Source organism: Mesocricetus auratus, unplaced genomic scaffold, assembly GCF_017639785.1.
Source record: "Mesocricetus auratus isolate SY011 unplaced genomic scaffold, BCM_Maur_2.0 Super-Scaffold_100009, whole genome shotgun sequence".
NCBI lineage: Eukaryota > Metazoa > Chordata > Mammalia > Rodentia > Cricetidae > Mesocricetus > Mesocricetus auratus.
Genome location: NW_024429193.1, coordinates 55990156 through 56004358, shown reverse-complemented (window position 1 = coordinate 56004358; position 14203 = coordinate 55990156). Strand labels below are relative to the sequence as shown.

Sequence of the window (14203 nt, the reverse complement as noted above, 5' to 3'; positions counted from 1 at the left end):
GAGGCAAAATAGCACAAATGCCCCAGGACAGATGGCAAGCCTGTGTTTGGAGTGGGGAGAGGGAAGCAGAGATTTCTGTCTGCTGGGACTTCAGAGGTGGACCGCAGCTTAGGAGTATTCCTGCAGAGGACACAGGTGATGGACAGTGGGTAGTCATGCACACCCGGGAAGAGCGCCTCCTGTGGAGGTGGGGGTGGGTGCTATACCAGGTTCTAGATTCCCCCTGTGAGCCCTAGGGCAAAGACTGCTCTTTGGCAGAGATGCACTCTGGCTCCAGGCATAGCTGAGCTAGTGAGGCCCCTCCCCTTCCTTTGCCTTGGAACCCAAGAGCTGGGCAGGCTTCCCGGTCCTGAGGCTGTTTATCTAGTATGCCATCACTCTCGGTGGGGCCTCAGGCCCCCTCACCCATGAATGGAGGACCCAAGAGCCACCGGAAGCTGCAAGGCGGCAGGCAAGGGAGGTGTGTGTGTGTTGTCTTTGAAGGTGCAGATGCCGAGTTCTGCTTTGCCCAAGGGGACTAAGCACCTGCTGTGCTTCTGGCAGGCTACAGGGCCCCCCTCTTGTATTGTGGGGCTCCTCAGTTCCCTCTAAGGAGGATTGGTGATGTCATCCCGGGCCCTGTGGACTTTTCCCACCAGCTCTTCCTCTTCTTCCCAAACGCAGATGACAGAGATGGAGGCCAGCAGAGAAAGAGCCCTTGCTGGGGGCTCGACTTTATTTGTTGACTATAAAAATGTCAGCTCCTTTGGGCAGCTTCTTGAGTCAATATTTGTTGTTCTGAGGCTGAGTTCAAATGCTCAGTAATCCTTTTGGCCTAGCCTCTTCCTCCTCACCTGGGCGAAGACACACACCCACAAATACTTGGCAGGGTCCCCTCACCAACTGAGCCATCAGCCTGCTCCACGGCTTCAACGCCATTCCTGAGAGTAGCCGCCCCCAAGTCTCGGGGCCCAAAGGCAGGCATTGGTAATTCAGATAAAAGCAAGGGTTCTCAAGCATCTCATTCACTGTCAAGCTGGGCAGCATGCTGAGGGCACTGATGGCAGTGAGGGTGGCAGTGGCCAGAGTCCCAGCACGTGCCGCAACGTTCCAGGTGTTGCCTTTTCCATGAGCATTCCCCCAGCCAGTCTCAAGCCATTCTCTGGGAGGAGGCGGAGCTTCTTCCCATTTCCCTTGGAAACTTCTGTTCCAGCCACTTCTTCTCTACTTCCAGCAGCCATCTCTGGTAAGAAGGCCAATGGGGTATTGGTGGAGAGACATGGAGTTCTCAAAGCAAATGGACCTCAAATCCCCTATTATGTCAGTGTGATGTTAGACCGGTTACTTACCCTCTCTGAGCCTCACTTTCTCATTTACAAGAAAGAAGACTTACCCTACCTAGCTGTTTTCTTGTTTACAGTGCACACAAACACTCAGTAGGTCAGCTGACCCTTAGTATGTACTTGTATTTATCCTTTCCATGCTACGTTTGGCACATTCTGATATTACATAATTCTCTCTTCCTTGCACATGGAGCTATGCCTGCACAGCACCATTCTGGGCCTCAGAGTCCACTCCATTGGTACCTGGGACACTCTCACAGGTAAGGGCTGATATCACGCACGTTTGCCCTGCCAGTTTGCTTTTTACCCCGACATGGCTGCCAAGATTGGCAGGGCCCTGGTACCTGAGGGTGCAAGGCAGAGCCATCCCCTGGGGCAGGTGCAAGCCTTGCATCTGTTGCCAAGAGGGACCTTCAGGTGAGGGTCACTAGATCTGCCTCATGGGCTCACAGTGACAGCCTGGGGCTCACTAACATAATGACTACTGAGGACTGGGGCCTGCAGCCCTGTCCCCTCATTGCTGTGTGCCCTATAGCTCTACAAAGAGGGCTGTACTTCTGACAAGGAAGCAGAGAGAAAGGCCCCACATGACTTAATCCTAGAGTAAGCCCAGAGGATGGACATGGACCTTGGGAGTTCCTCAGATGACATACTCAGAGAACTCCATCCCAAAAGCTGCTAATCCGCAACCAGCCAGCCACGGATACTCCACCTCTCAAGGCATCCTGTGTGAAGTCCTGGAGTTGGTCATGAGCTCTAGGGACAAAGCCATTGATGCTCCTCCAGTCTGTCTGTGTTCCAGCCCAGGAAAAGGTAGCTGGATTGTTTTTGTTTTTCTAGTACCCAGGAGGGCTTTGCTTCAGATACACTTCCATTGACTTTTTAATTAATTTATTCAGTTAATTAGGTCTTATATATTCTAGGATGGCCTAGGACACAGCTATTTAGCCATGATTAAACTTGATCTTTTTTCTTTTACTTTTAACATTTGTTTATTAATTTGGTATACTTGTATGGAGGTCAGAGGACAACTTGTAAGAGTCAGTTCTGTCTCTCCTTCATAGGATGCTGGCGGAGATCAGACTAGGGTCACCAGGCCAGTGCCTTCACCCACTGAGCAATCTCACTGCTCCAACCTTAAACTTGTTTGTTTTTTCAAGACAGGGTTTCTCTGTGTAACAGATATGGCTGGCCTGGAACTCACTCTGTAAAATAGGGTGGCCTCGAACTCACAGAGATCAGCCTGCCTCTGACGCCTGAAGGCTGGCATTAAAGGCATGCAGTTTTTTTTTCCAATCTTAAACTTTTGGTCTTTTTTCCTTTCCCTACCTGTTTTATGGATCAGCTAACTCATTCATGCTAGGTAACTCTTCCAAGTTGCCCCGCCCCCACTCCCCAGCTATGCAATCTCTACCGAACACATAAACAGTTGTGTTTGGGAAAGTGATACTTGGATTCACCTGGGACTGGGCACAGGAGGGACATGCTCTCTCCATCATCATGCAGGAGGGTCATGCTCTGTCCATCACTATGCTGGAGATTGGGACTATGCCTCCTGAGGTTTGCCCAGTCTTTGTGGGCACCAACCAAGCCAATGTGGGGATTGGGAACACCAGGGAACAGAGTCTTAGAATAGCTTCATTAAGTATGAAGATCCCTGATGCAGAAAGCTTTGGGATAAAGCCACTCTCATCAATAGATCCTGCTGTTTGTCTTGAGGTGTGGGATCCACTGCCAAACCCCCAGGTACAATACATTCCACTCTGAAATCACCTGAGTTTCTTTTAACTGGGGGTGTAGTTTGCCTACAGTGAACCCCGAACTTGTCAATTTTTAAAGAACGTACATCAAGACTCATGACATTTTAGTCCCTCCATTTTAACTGGGGGTGTAGTTTGCCTACAGTGAACCCCGAACTTGTCAATTTTTAAAGAACGTACATCAAGACTCACGACATTTTAGTCACTCCAAAAGGCTGCCTGGCGCCCTGCTACTCAATTCTATCTCCTAAAGCCAGCCACTGCTAATCTGATCTCTGCCACGGAGAGTCAGTTTACCTCTGTGGCTTTCCACGACTGGGTTCCTATAGTAAAGTGTAGTTGTGCATTCAGTTTCAGCTCGGCACTGTTAGATTCATCTACAGGGAGGTTTGATTGCCCCTATGACTGAAAGGTCATTCTCGGATGTCTCCCGGTTGCTGCTTGCTGAGGATGGATGTTTGAGCTGTTGATGGTTTGGACAAAGTTACTATGACCATTTGCATTCATATCTTCTGTGACTATATTTGTATTTCTTCTGGGCAAACGCCTCGTGTGTGCGTGCATGCGTGTGTGTGCGTGTGTGTGTATGTGTGTGTGCCTGTGTGCGTGTGCGTGAGTGTGCCTGTGTGCGTGTGCGTGAGTGCGTGTGTGTGTGTGTGTGTGCGCGCGCGTGTATGTGTGTATTTCTGGGTCTCTGAACAAATAGGGTAAGTACTCAGGCAGAATTCTAAACATTCTTAAGGTCTCTGCCCATGGCCCTGTGCCAGCACTTCTCCTGAACTTGGGCAGGACCAAGGCTTATCTGTAGCCAATGACAATAGAGATGGCAAAGATGATGGCAGTCACTCCCAGGGTGACTCCATGTTGCTTGAGACTCCTCACAGGTTGTTGAGAGGTCCCCAGAAGATAGCTGTGTGGCGAGGAGCTACCAAGGCTTCTCCTGAAGCCAAGCAGCTGGCAGCCAGAAAGAAAACGGGATCCAGCCTCACAAATATAGCTGAATCCTGCAACAACCACAGAGCTGAGTAGAGCCCCCAAGTTCTGGACAGGAGGAAGCCCGCATCTGGATTCAGTCCAGTAAGACCCCTAATGGAGCAACCAGTGATGCTGTTCCTGGGCTCCAGGCCCACAAAAACCGTGAGGTCATTATGAGAGAACCTTACAGCTCACAATCCACTGTTTTCTATTGTAGACTTTGTGGTAATTTATTCTTCAGGGCAGAACACCAATATGCTAGTGTGTTAGTCTGTTTCTACATAGTGCTGCTGTAACAAAATACTGATGACTGGGTATGTTGTTCTTTAAAATCCTTTCCCCATCTTTTTTACAATTCTGGAGTCTGGGAAGCCCTGGAGAACTATATGGGAAGAAGGGGAGAGCTTTCTGTCAATAGCAGTGAAGAAAGGAATATCACTTCTTGTTTAGTACCTAATGACGTTTTCATCTTAGTTCAGTTCCTCTTAAAAAGGGAGTCTGGAGTAAAAATTAGCATGCTTATGCTTTATGTGGGAGAAGTGAATTCAGTGACGCTAAGAGAAATGACATGCCACCACTGCTGGCGGCCACTGAGGGATGCCCTGCAGTCTGTGCAGTAAGCCTATGAGGCTGAAGGGTAAGCCTTGCCTCAGTATTCCCTTAGAGCAGTGGTTCTCAACCTTCCTAATGCTGTGACCCTTTAATACAGTTCCTCATGCTGTGGTGACCCCAACCGTAAAATTATTTTCATTGCTACTTCATAGCAGTAATTTGCTACTGTTACGAATTGTAATATAAATATCCATGTTTCCCGGTGGTCTGAGGTGACCTCTATGAAAAAGTTACTTCACACCAAGTGGCTATGACCCTTGGTCAGATTGGCATTCCTAGCTCTGTCCGGAGTCTGTTTTCTCATTCGGAAAACTCATCCCTTGGCCTTCTCCCCTGTGCCCCCCAGGCCCTCTGTGAAAGGCCCACTCAAGACCAGACCATACATTGTGGTGCTTCATTCAGCACTGAAAACAGGAGGCAACGAAGGGCCACTCGCCTTAGCTGCAGAACAGCCAGATGCAGTCTCCCATGTACTCATCCTCCAACGTGACCCTAGCTGTCACCTGCCTACCCCAATGCCTGTGTGTTACCTGAGACTCATGGGGAAAGCTGTCACTTCCGGGTTCCATGAACTCTGGCCACTCCCGGGTCCCTGTGGTATGTTGGACACAGGTGCTCTTGTTGCCTCCTGACTTTGGAATTCTACATTTCTTCTTTCTTGGCTTATGCTTTAGTTATGGCAGAAGACTTCCTAAGAAATGGGACCTAGTAGGTAATGTGAACCAAAGTTCAATCTAGTCTTGGTCTTACGCATCAGACTTAGGAAGGTCAAACACTGAGGCTGGAGAGGTGGGTGGTGACGAGCACTGGTTGCAGACTTATTGAATCAGAGAGAACAGAAAGTGGGGACTAGACTTGAACTCACTGATGTAAGTGTTCTGAACAGAACACCATTAGCACAGACACTAAGATAAACTATTAAAAAACGGGACCTCATGAAACTGGGAAGGACACCATCATCTGAACAAAGTTGTTGGCTATGGAATGGAACAAGATCTTTACCAACTATACATTCCATAGAAGGCTAATATCTAAAATATATAAAGAACTAAAAAAAAAAACTAGACATCAAGAAAACAAACAACACAGTTAAAAATGAGTGCTGATCAAAATAGAGTTCTCAAATAAGAAAATAGAAATGGCTGAGAAGGACTTAAAAATTTTTTCAACATCCTTAGTCATCAGGGAAATGCAAATCTAAACTACTTTGAGATTTTATCCTACACCAGTCAGAATGGCCAAGATCAATAAAGCAAATGACAGTTCATGCTGGAAAGGATGTGAGGTAAAAGGAACACCTGCCCATTGCTAGTGGGAGTGCTAACTTGCACAACCACTGGAAATCAGTGTGGCAGTCCTTCAGAAAGATAAGAGATCTACCTCAAGATCCAGCTATAGCATGCTTATTCATATGTCCTAAGGACTCTACATCCCACAACACAGACACTTGGTCAACCATGTTCATTGCTGCTCTATTCATAATAAGCAAATATTGGAACACCCTAGATATTTGTCAGTTGATGTACAGATAATGTAGTAATTTACACAGTGGAATATTATTCAGCAGTTAAAAAGAGAAATCATGAAATTAGCAAGTAAATGGATAGAGCTAGAAAAAAATTAACCCGAGTGAGGTAAACCAGACCCAAAAAGAAAAGTATACTATGGATTCACTTATGTGTAGAGATTACCTGTTAAATTATTAATAAATAAGCTACAACCATACAACCACAGAGGTTAGGTAGCAAGTAAGGGACTAGATGGAGAGAAGGATCTCCTTAGGCAGAGGAAATAGAATAGATAGTTATGGATGGATGAGGGGTGTAGGAATGAGAGGGTCAAATGGGGACAGGGAAGGAAGAAGAGGGTAAGAAACAGACCATTTGTGGGGTTGTATGGAAACCCAATACAGTAGAAGGTTCTTAAAATATATACATATATACAAGGAATCTAAATGAAGTCACTAAATAATGGGAAAGACACAGCCCCAACTAGACAACTCTCCAAATGAAAACTCCACTGCTGGGAATGGATTCCTTCTAATTGAGTTGTTGGTCAAATGGGCTTAATGGAAACCCCCAAACAATCCAAGCTATTGCCAATGCTATTTATTGCTCTTCCCAAAACTGGTGGTAAGCTCTATTGCTGAAGACAACACCTTCAGAACTCACTGAACATGAAGAAGTCAAGCTCTTGCCTTAAAAACAAAACAAAACAAAACAAAAGGCACTGACTGCTTTTGCAGAGGACCTAGGTTCCATGCCCAGCACATACGTCAGCTCAAAACCATCTGTAACTTTGGTTCTAGGAGATATGACACCTCTTCTGGCCTGCCCAGGCACCAAGCATGCACTCAATGTACATACATGTATGTAGGCAAAACATCTGTACACACAAAATAAAATAAATAAATTTTCTTTTAAAACAGGAAAGCCAAAGCCAAATGCAAAGACAAGCATTGTTTGTGCCAGACAGTAATGACACGACCTTGAGCATTGCTGTCCTAACTAGTTAGTATGTCAGCAATTTGAATTGGCTATAACACTCAAATTATTGTTAGTGTGAGAACATTAACCTTCAAATGAAAGTACTGTAATCACTTTAGAGTGAACATCCCCTTATGTGGTTTGTAAGCATGAAGTCTATCGAATATTTGTAATATATAAAAATTTGAATTCTGAAAGATAATTAGTGAGTAATTTTACACATGAAAGCACATACTGAAAATATTCAAGTAGCAGTATAGAAAACAGAGTGTTAGTTAAGATTAAGACAGGTTAAGACAGAGAGAAGGGTAGCTAGAGGAAGAGTTTGACATCCTTTCTAACAAAATGTAAATAGAAAACTAAGTGATACAAGAATCTAATGGAAGAGAAACTGTGGAATAGTCTAGATTAGATAGACCCTAATTCAAACCACTATCACATTGTTTCATCACTGATAATTATGAAATGAGCAAAACAGTCAAAATTATATTTAACATTTCTTATTTACAGTCATATTCTACTATTTCAGTCAACAGCAGTGGAGTGAGTATGCAATGGAAGGTCCATTAGATTGTAACAGACACAACAGCAGTGGAGTGAGTATGCAATGGAAGGTCCATTAGATTGTAACAGACACAACAGCAGTGGAGTGAGTATGCAATGGAAGGTCCATTAGATTGTAACAGACACAAGGCTCTGACAGCACTCATCTGTAACTACTTAGGAGTGGGAAATCAGACAAGGTCAGCTTGGACTGCATATCAAGACCTTCTTTAAAAACAACGAGGAAAAGTGAGGCCAGGGACAAGGCTCAGCAGGCAAAAACACCTGCAGCAAAAGCCTGATGAGCCAAGATCCACCCCAAGAACACTCATAAAAAACCCAGAAGCAATGGCACACAGCTGTAATTCCAGCACTCCTATGGCAAGCTAGGCAGTAAGACAGGAGAAACTGCAGAAGCTCATGGGCCAGCTAGCTCAGGATACCGGCAAAACCAAAACAAGACACAATAAAAACTATAAAACAAAAATTATATGCTCTTAAACAGTCTTATGACAAGCAATGCATGATTATGTCACCATCTGGGCTAAAGGTATTCTACAAAAATCTGCCATAACTGGAGAAAAAGTACTTATTCCAGTCAGTATATCTTCAGAAGGAAGAAAAACCTCAAAGCCATGTATGACCTCATCCATGATAAACCATCTACAGTCCAGAAATCATATAGATATAAAGAACATAGGACAATTTTTAGGAAAAAATGAAGTAAAGAAAACATTTTCTTCTCACTGGCCAAATATCAAAGTAGCAGATATCACAAGAGTTCTTTAATATAATTCCTTATGGGTCTGAGTTCTTGGAAGTTAAAGCTATCAACAATCAACTCATTGAAAGAGTTCCAATAAAGTGTGATCAATTTTCAATAAAGATGATGGACAGTTGAGTCAAGCTGTGAATCCCAGGTTAATTACAGTTTGAAAATCTACTTTGCTATGTAACAGAGGTTATTATTAGTAACAATTCTAACTGATGTAGTTACGTTGGTTTTCTTCTGGTTTGTGTTTTCATGATCTTCTTCATTCTAATTCTGTTATATTACTTTTTATTATTTAATTATTGCTTTACATTAGCATGCAAAGGATTAGGCATCATCATGGCACTTTGAAACAAGTTATCTTGCCGGTACTCCTCCATACCTTCTCCCCCACACCCTGCCCTCATATTCTTCAACTCCCCCACATCATAGCCTCTCAGCTTTTGTTTGTTTGCTTTTTGAGACAGGGTTTCTCTGTGTAGCCTTGACTGTCCTGGAACTCACTCAGCAGACCAGGCTGGCCTTTAACTCACAGAGATCGTCCTGCCTCTGCCTCCCCTCCTAAGTGTACCTCCCTGCTTTATCTCAGCTTTTACGTCACATATCATATTACCTTTAACTCTTCTGATCCTTCTATTCCAACAGAGACTTTTATAAACAGAATATGGATAAGTTTTTAAAAAGACCGATGGTAACTTTTGCCTTTTTCATTGTAGTATTTAGTCTATTTATATTTAATGTAATCATTTGGCCATTTGACTGTGTGTAAAATTTTAGTTAAGAAGTAATTTCTCCACATCACATTCAAAGCCATGACACCCATGCTCTAGATTTCAGGGTTGGTTTTTGAGAAATCCAACCCAATCCCAACTCCTGGTTCTTTTTATGTGAACCTCCCTCCCACATGCTCTGGAAGTATTTCAGGTGCTTTTCTTTCTCCAGTTGTCTTTGTCTTGTTTTGCTATTGTATTGCAGAACATCACCAACTCAGTGATTTCTAAGGAAAATTAAGTTTATTTCCTACACCTCTGGAGTCTGGGAAGTCAGTCCATGGTCAAGAGACCAGCATTTAGTGAGTAATTATTTGCTGCAAGAGAGCATGCATGAAAGAACAAGAAGCCAGAAAGAGTCTACCTCACTTTTATGCTGAGTACAACCCACCCAGCCTCATTCCCTCCCAGTCACATCCAGTTCTCAGCATCCTTTCAATGGGTATATTCGTGTTTGTCTTCAGATCTGTAAAATTTTACTATCTCTTATTTTTGTTTGTATCTCTATTATCTTGTTTGGAAACTATATTATTTTTAGCTGTCGGGTCTTCTTGGGAATTGTTATGGAGTTTGTGACCCTTGGGAAGAGATCACAGAGTCAATCCAATTAAAATTAAAAGGTTTATCAATTAGCTGCTAGCAGGACAAACAAATATCTGAGCCAAATTTGAGACTGCCTTGAGGAGCAGGGGTGGGAGAAGGATTTTTTTAAAGGGAAAACCCACAAGAAGATTGCTAATATCTACACAAGCAAGCAAAAACTGCTCTGTGTCCCCAAACAATCTTTGGGTATCTGCATAAGTAAACTGCAGAAGTCAAAAAAGCAGTTAGTAATACCATAACAAGTCATGACGGCAGTACATTTTTGGATGGGGGGGTGTCACTGAGTCAAAGTTATAAGGAACTTATCTTCCAGGGACTGGAGTCAGAGATAAACAGCTTGTAGGTACCAAAATAAACGCCTAGCATAAAATGGAGTCCCTTTAGCCATCACAGAGTCACATCCAATGGGAACTTGAGAAATGCATTGTTAATGATGTGAGAACAAGCTTGTAAATTTGCCTCAGTTGTTTTTTTTTAATTTGACTGTAAACTGCAACCAAAACAAAACAGCAACAACAAAACCCAAAACCAAAAAAACAAAACCAACCAACCAAATACCTCTGCACATACTTGAGAAAGACATGCAGGTGAACAGTTGGAAACGCAGCAGGAGCTCATGGTTTCTGGCCTGGCACTAACTGGCAAACAGATAATGGTCTCACCCCTGGCTTCCACCCTCAGGTTTCCCTGCTCATGATGATCTGGGGAAAAACACACCAACTCTCTGGTCCCTATTTCTTGTCAATCAGGAGAAATGAGAGCAATGACACCTGCCCACCTAGTAGAAGAGTGCCACCTCTCACCTGGTAAAGAGGGATGGGCTTCTGAGGGTGGGCTTGTCATTGCAACAACAGGGTGGGGGCAGTGCTGGAGTTCAGAGGGCTCTTCTCTCTCTTCTCTCTCTTCTCTCTCTTCCCTCCCTCTCCTTGCAGACAGATCACAACCTCAGATGACCATTGCAGAGACAGGCACTCAATGTGACATCTTGGCAACTGCTTCTGTCAACAGATCAGCACCTGGAGCACTACTAAGGTCACTTGGAAGTAGATGGAGATCAGATTCACACCCCTCCCAAGCTCTTGACCTTGGATGACAATTCAGACCTGGTTTGGGGTCAAGACTTAACATTTCCTGCTTGAGATCCTGAGGCCAGCAGTGTCATTTTAACATTAAGGGCATAAAGATCCCTTGTCTTTATCTAGGAAGACAGAGGGCTGTGTCACCTCCCCTGCCCACCTTGCCTGTCCCTGTCACTGCCTTGCTCAGGCTCTTAGCGCACACCCTGGTGAAAGTTCCTAATCTTCATCTTTACTCTGGGTTAGGTTTGGTGGTGGGGATCCAGCCCTGGGCTTTGCACATGCTAAGCCAGCTCCACCACTGAGCCCCGCCCTCCCTCAATGTCAGCCAACTCAAGCCTGTTAAACCCCTCTTACTTTACCTAGGTCCTTATCATCTAGCTAAATAGAACATTATTGTTTTATTTTAATGTGAAGTTTCCTGTCTTTCTTCATTTTTGTCTTCTATAAAAATGCATTTCCTTTACTTCATTGGGAGGGTGAGGGGGACTTGAGGAGATGGCTCAGTTCAGTGCACTGGCTGCTCTTCCAGAGGACCCGAGTTCAGTTCCCAGCTGCCTCAGAGGATCTGACACCCTCTTCTGGCCTCCAGGGGCACCTACATTCACGAACACCCTGCCCCCAGATACACACATATGCATAATTAAATATAATTAAAATAAATCTTTTCAAATTACCATTATTCCTTTGCTTCATTTCCCCCTCTCCATATTTGGGAAGATTTTGTGCTATTGTTATGACTTTAGTGGTTATATTCAAACTTTACCAATGTATACGGATGTATTAAAATTAATTTTTCATTCCTTTTTTAGAATTGCTTCACCCTACTCACCTCTTAACTCATAGTACGAATTACATTGTTTTGCTATTATTTTTGTTGTTGTTTGAGACAGGGTTACTCTGTGTAGCCCTGGATGCCATAAAACTTGCTCTATAGACCAGGCTGGCCTCAAACTCAAGAGGTCCACCTGCCTTTACCCCCTGAGTGACAGGATCAAAGGTGTACACCACCAGCTAATTTGGAATATTTTCGTTCTGACATTTTTACCTGGCAGAGAAATACTTGGGCTACTGGTATCATCATTCTGTATTGGCTTGCCATTTTCCTTCATGCTTGTACCATGCTCTTGGCGTTGTTTTCTTCCTTGAATTGTATTGTGCTTTCTTTCTTTTAACATTTATTTTGTGTGTGTGTGTGTGTGTGTGTGTGAGAGAGAGAGAGAGAGAGAGAGAGAGAGAGAGAGAGAGAGAGAGAGAGAGAGAGAGCATTTGGCTCATGTGCCGTAGCATGAATGCGGAGGTCTGAGGATAACCCTGCAAGGGAATTCTCCCGGGGTTTTCAGGTATAAGCAACGGCACAGAAACTACCCAACTAGACCACTCCATGGAAAGATTTATTGGGGATCAAACTGCCAAGGTCATGGGGAGGGGCAGAGATGGGATCAAAGTGATAGAAAATCAAGCAGGTTTTCTATCACAGTGAGCATGGGGAACTGAGCTGATAGAAACTGGACGGATCTGGAAGGAGGTGCCCTTGCCTGAGGTAGCTGACCTGGAGCATCAAGGGAAGTTCCTGATGGAGAGAAAGGGCCTTAAGGAATCTGCTTCTCTAGCAAACAAACAGAAACCTATTTTTTTTCCTCGAGACAGGGTTTCTCTGTATTGTTTTGGAGGCTGTCCTGGAACTCTCTCTGTAGACCAGGCTGGCCTTGAACTCACAGAGATCCACCTGCCTCTGCCTCCAGAGTTCTGGAATGAAAGGCATGCGCCACTAATGCCTGGCACATAAACCCATCTTTAGACTTATTGTTTACCTAATAACAGTCCTTCTGTTTACTTGGCCAAAGTCCTTCTGTTTCGGACAATGTCACCAGCACTGCTATAGGGAAGGGGGTGTGGTGAACCTAACTCTAGGGATCCAAACTCAGATCATCAGGCTTTTTTGGCAAGTTCCTTAACCTGTTGAGCTATCTCACTGACCCTGTTTGATTTTGTAAGGCAGGGTTTTACTATGTTTGTAGCCCATGATGGCCCCAACTTTACAATCCTCTCCAGCCTCTCATGGGCTGTGCTACTGAGGGCATGTGCTACTACCCCAGACAAAATTAACCTTCTAGCACCTTGATTTTGTTTTCTATAAACATTTCACCCTTATTCTTTGGCTGGATTCACAATTCTAGGTTAACGCCCGTTTTTCCCAACATTTATGTCTATTGCCGTGTTGAGAAGTAAGTGGGCTGCCATTTTAATTCTAGCTGCTCTTTGCACGCAACCGGCTTTTGTTCCTGGCTGTCTTGAAGGCCTTCCTTCTGCTTTTGATGTGTTGCCATGTAATCCTAATGCATCTAGGCATGGATTTCTTTTCATTTATCCCGCTTAAGCTGCATTGTACTTCCTGGATCTGAGGACTCATCTGTGTTTTCAGTCTCTGTTAGACTCTCCAGCACTGCCTCCCCACTCTATCTGCCTTCAGGATTCCAACCAGATATGCCAACCTTTTCAGTCGTTTTGGCTCCTACCCTGTCTTTCCTTCCCCCTTATTGTTGTGTTTGTTTTCTGTGCTGGGGATAAATTCACTTTCAACACGTCTGACCTTTTTTCTTTTCTTTTTATATTTTGGCTTTGATTTTCAATTCAGTGGCTTATTCTTGAAATTTCCATTTGCTATTCAATCTGTCTGTCGCTGGCTTTTCTGAAGTGAGCGTCTCTCAGCGATCATGTGCTTGTGTGAGACAGGAGGCAGACCAGTGAACAATTCACGATGAAGTGCTAACAACACGACGAACAGCACATTTGGACCAGCACGCACACAAAGAGCTAAATGACAGTGGGACAGGTCACTGTTGTTCAAAACTCACGGACCACAGATTGTGCCATACTCAACATCCTCACACTTAAGTACATGTATAGAAAAGAAGCTGGGAATTAAGTAGGGGCATCTCTAAGTCAGAGAAAGAATAAAAACTTCTGAAGAAAGCAGAAGGAAGCAAATAATGAATATGAAGAACAGACACTCATGAAACAGGAGTCCAAGAGAGTAGATGGGGTGGATATGCCCCATGCTCTTCTGCACTCAAGCGTTAGGGGTCTTCTAGAAAGTAAGCCAAGGGAGGCTTCGGGAATCTGTTGGCTCTGTCTGGCTCTCTGGAGTACTCTGTCACTGCTTCTAGAGACACGTGGCTGGTCTCTGAGCAACCATCGGGGTGGCTGAAGACCCTGCCCAGGCCACTTCCTCTCCTGGCAGCTATAGGGATCAGGGTCCACACGGTGATTTTCTAGGCTTT

The 14203-nt window shown here is 44.3% G+C and overlaps 1 long non-coding RNA gene across 1 annotated transcript; it reads left to right on the top strand.

Moving 5' to 3' along the window:
* Nucleotides 1–936: 936 nt before the first annotated feature.
* Nucleotides 937–11329, top strand: LOC121142379. The gene is made up of 3 exons (XR_005879390.1): nt 937–1225; nt 10525–10649; nt 10776–11329. It is a non-coding gene; the product is annotated as an uncharacterized LOC121142379 (long non-coding RNA).
* The last annotated feature ends 2874 nt before the right edge of the window (nt 11330–14203 follow it).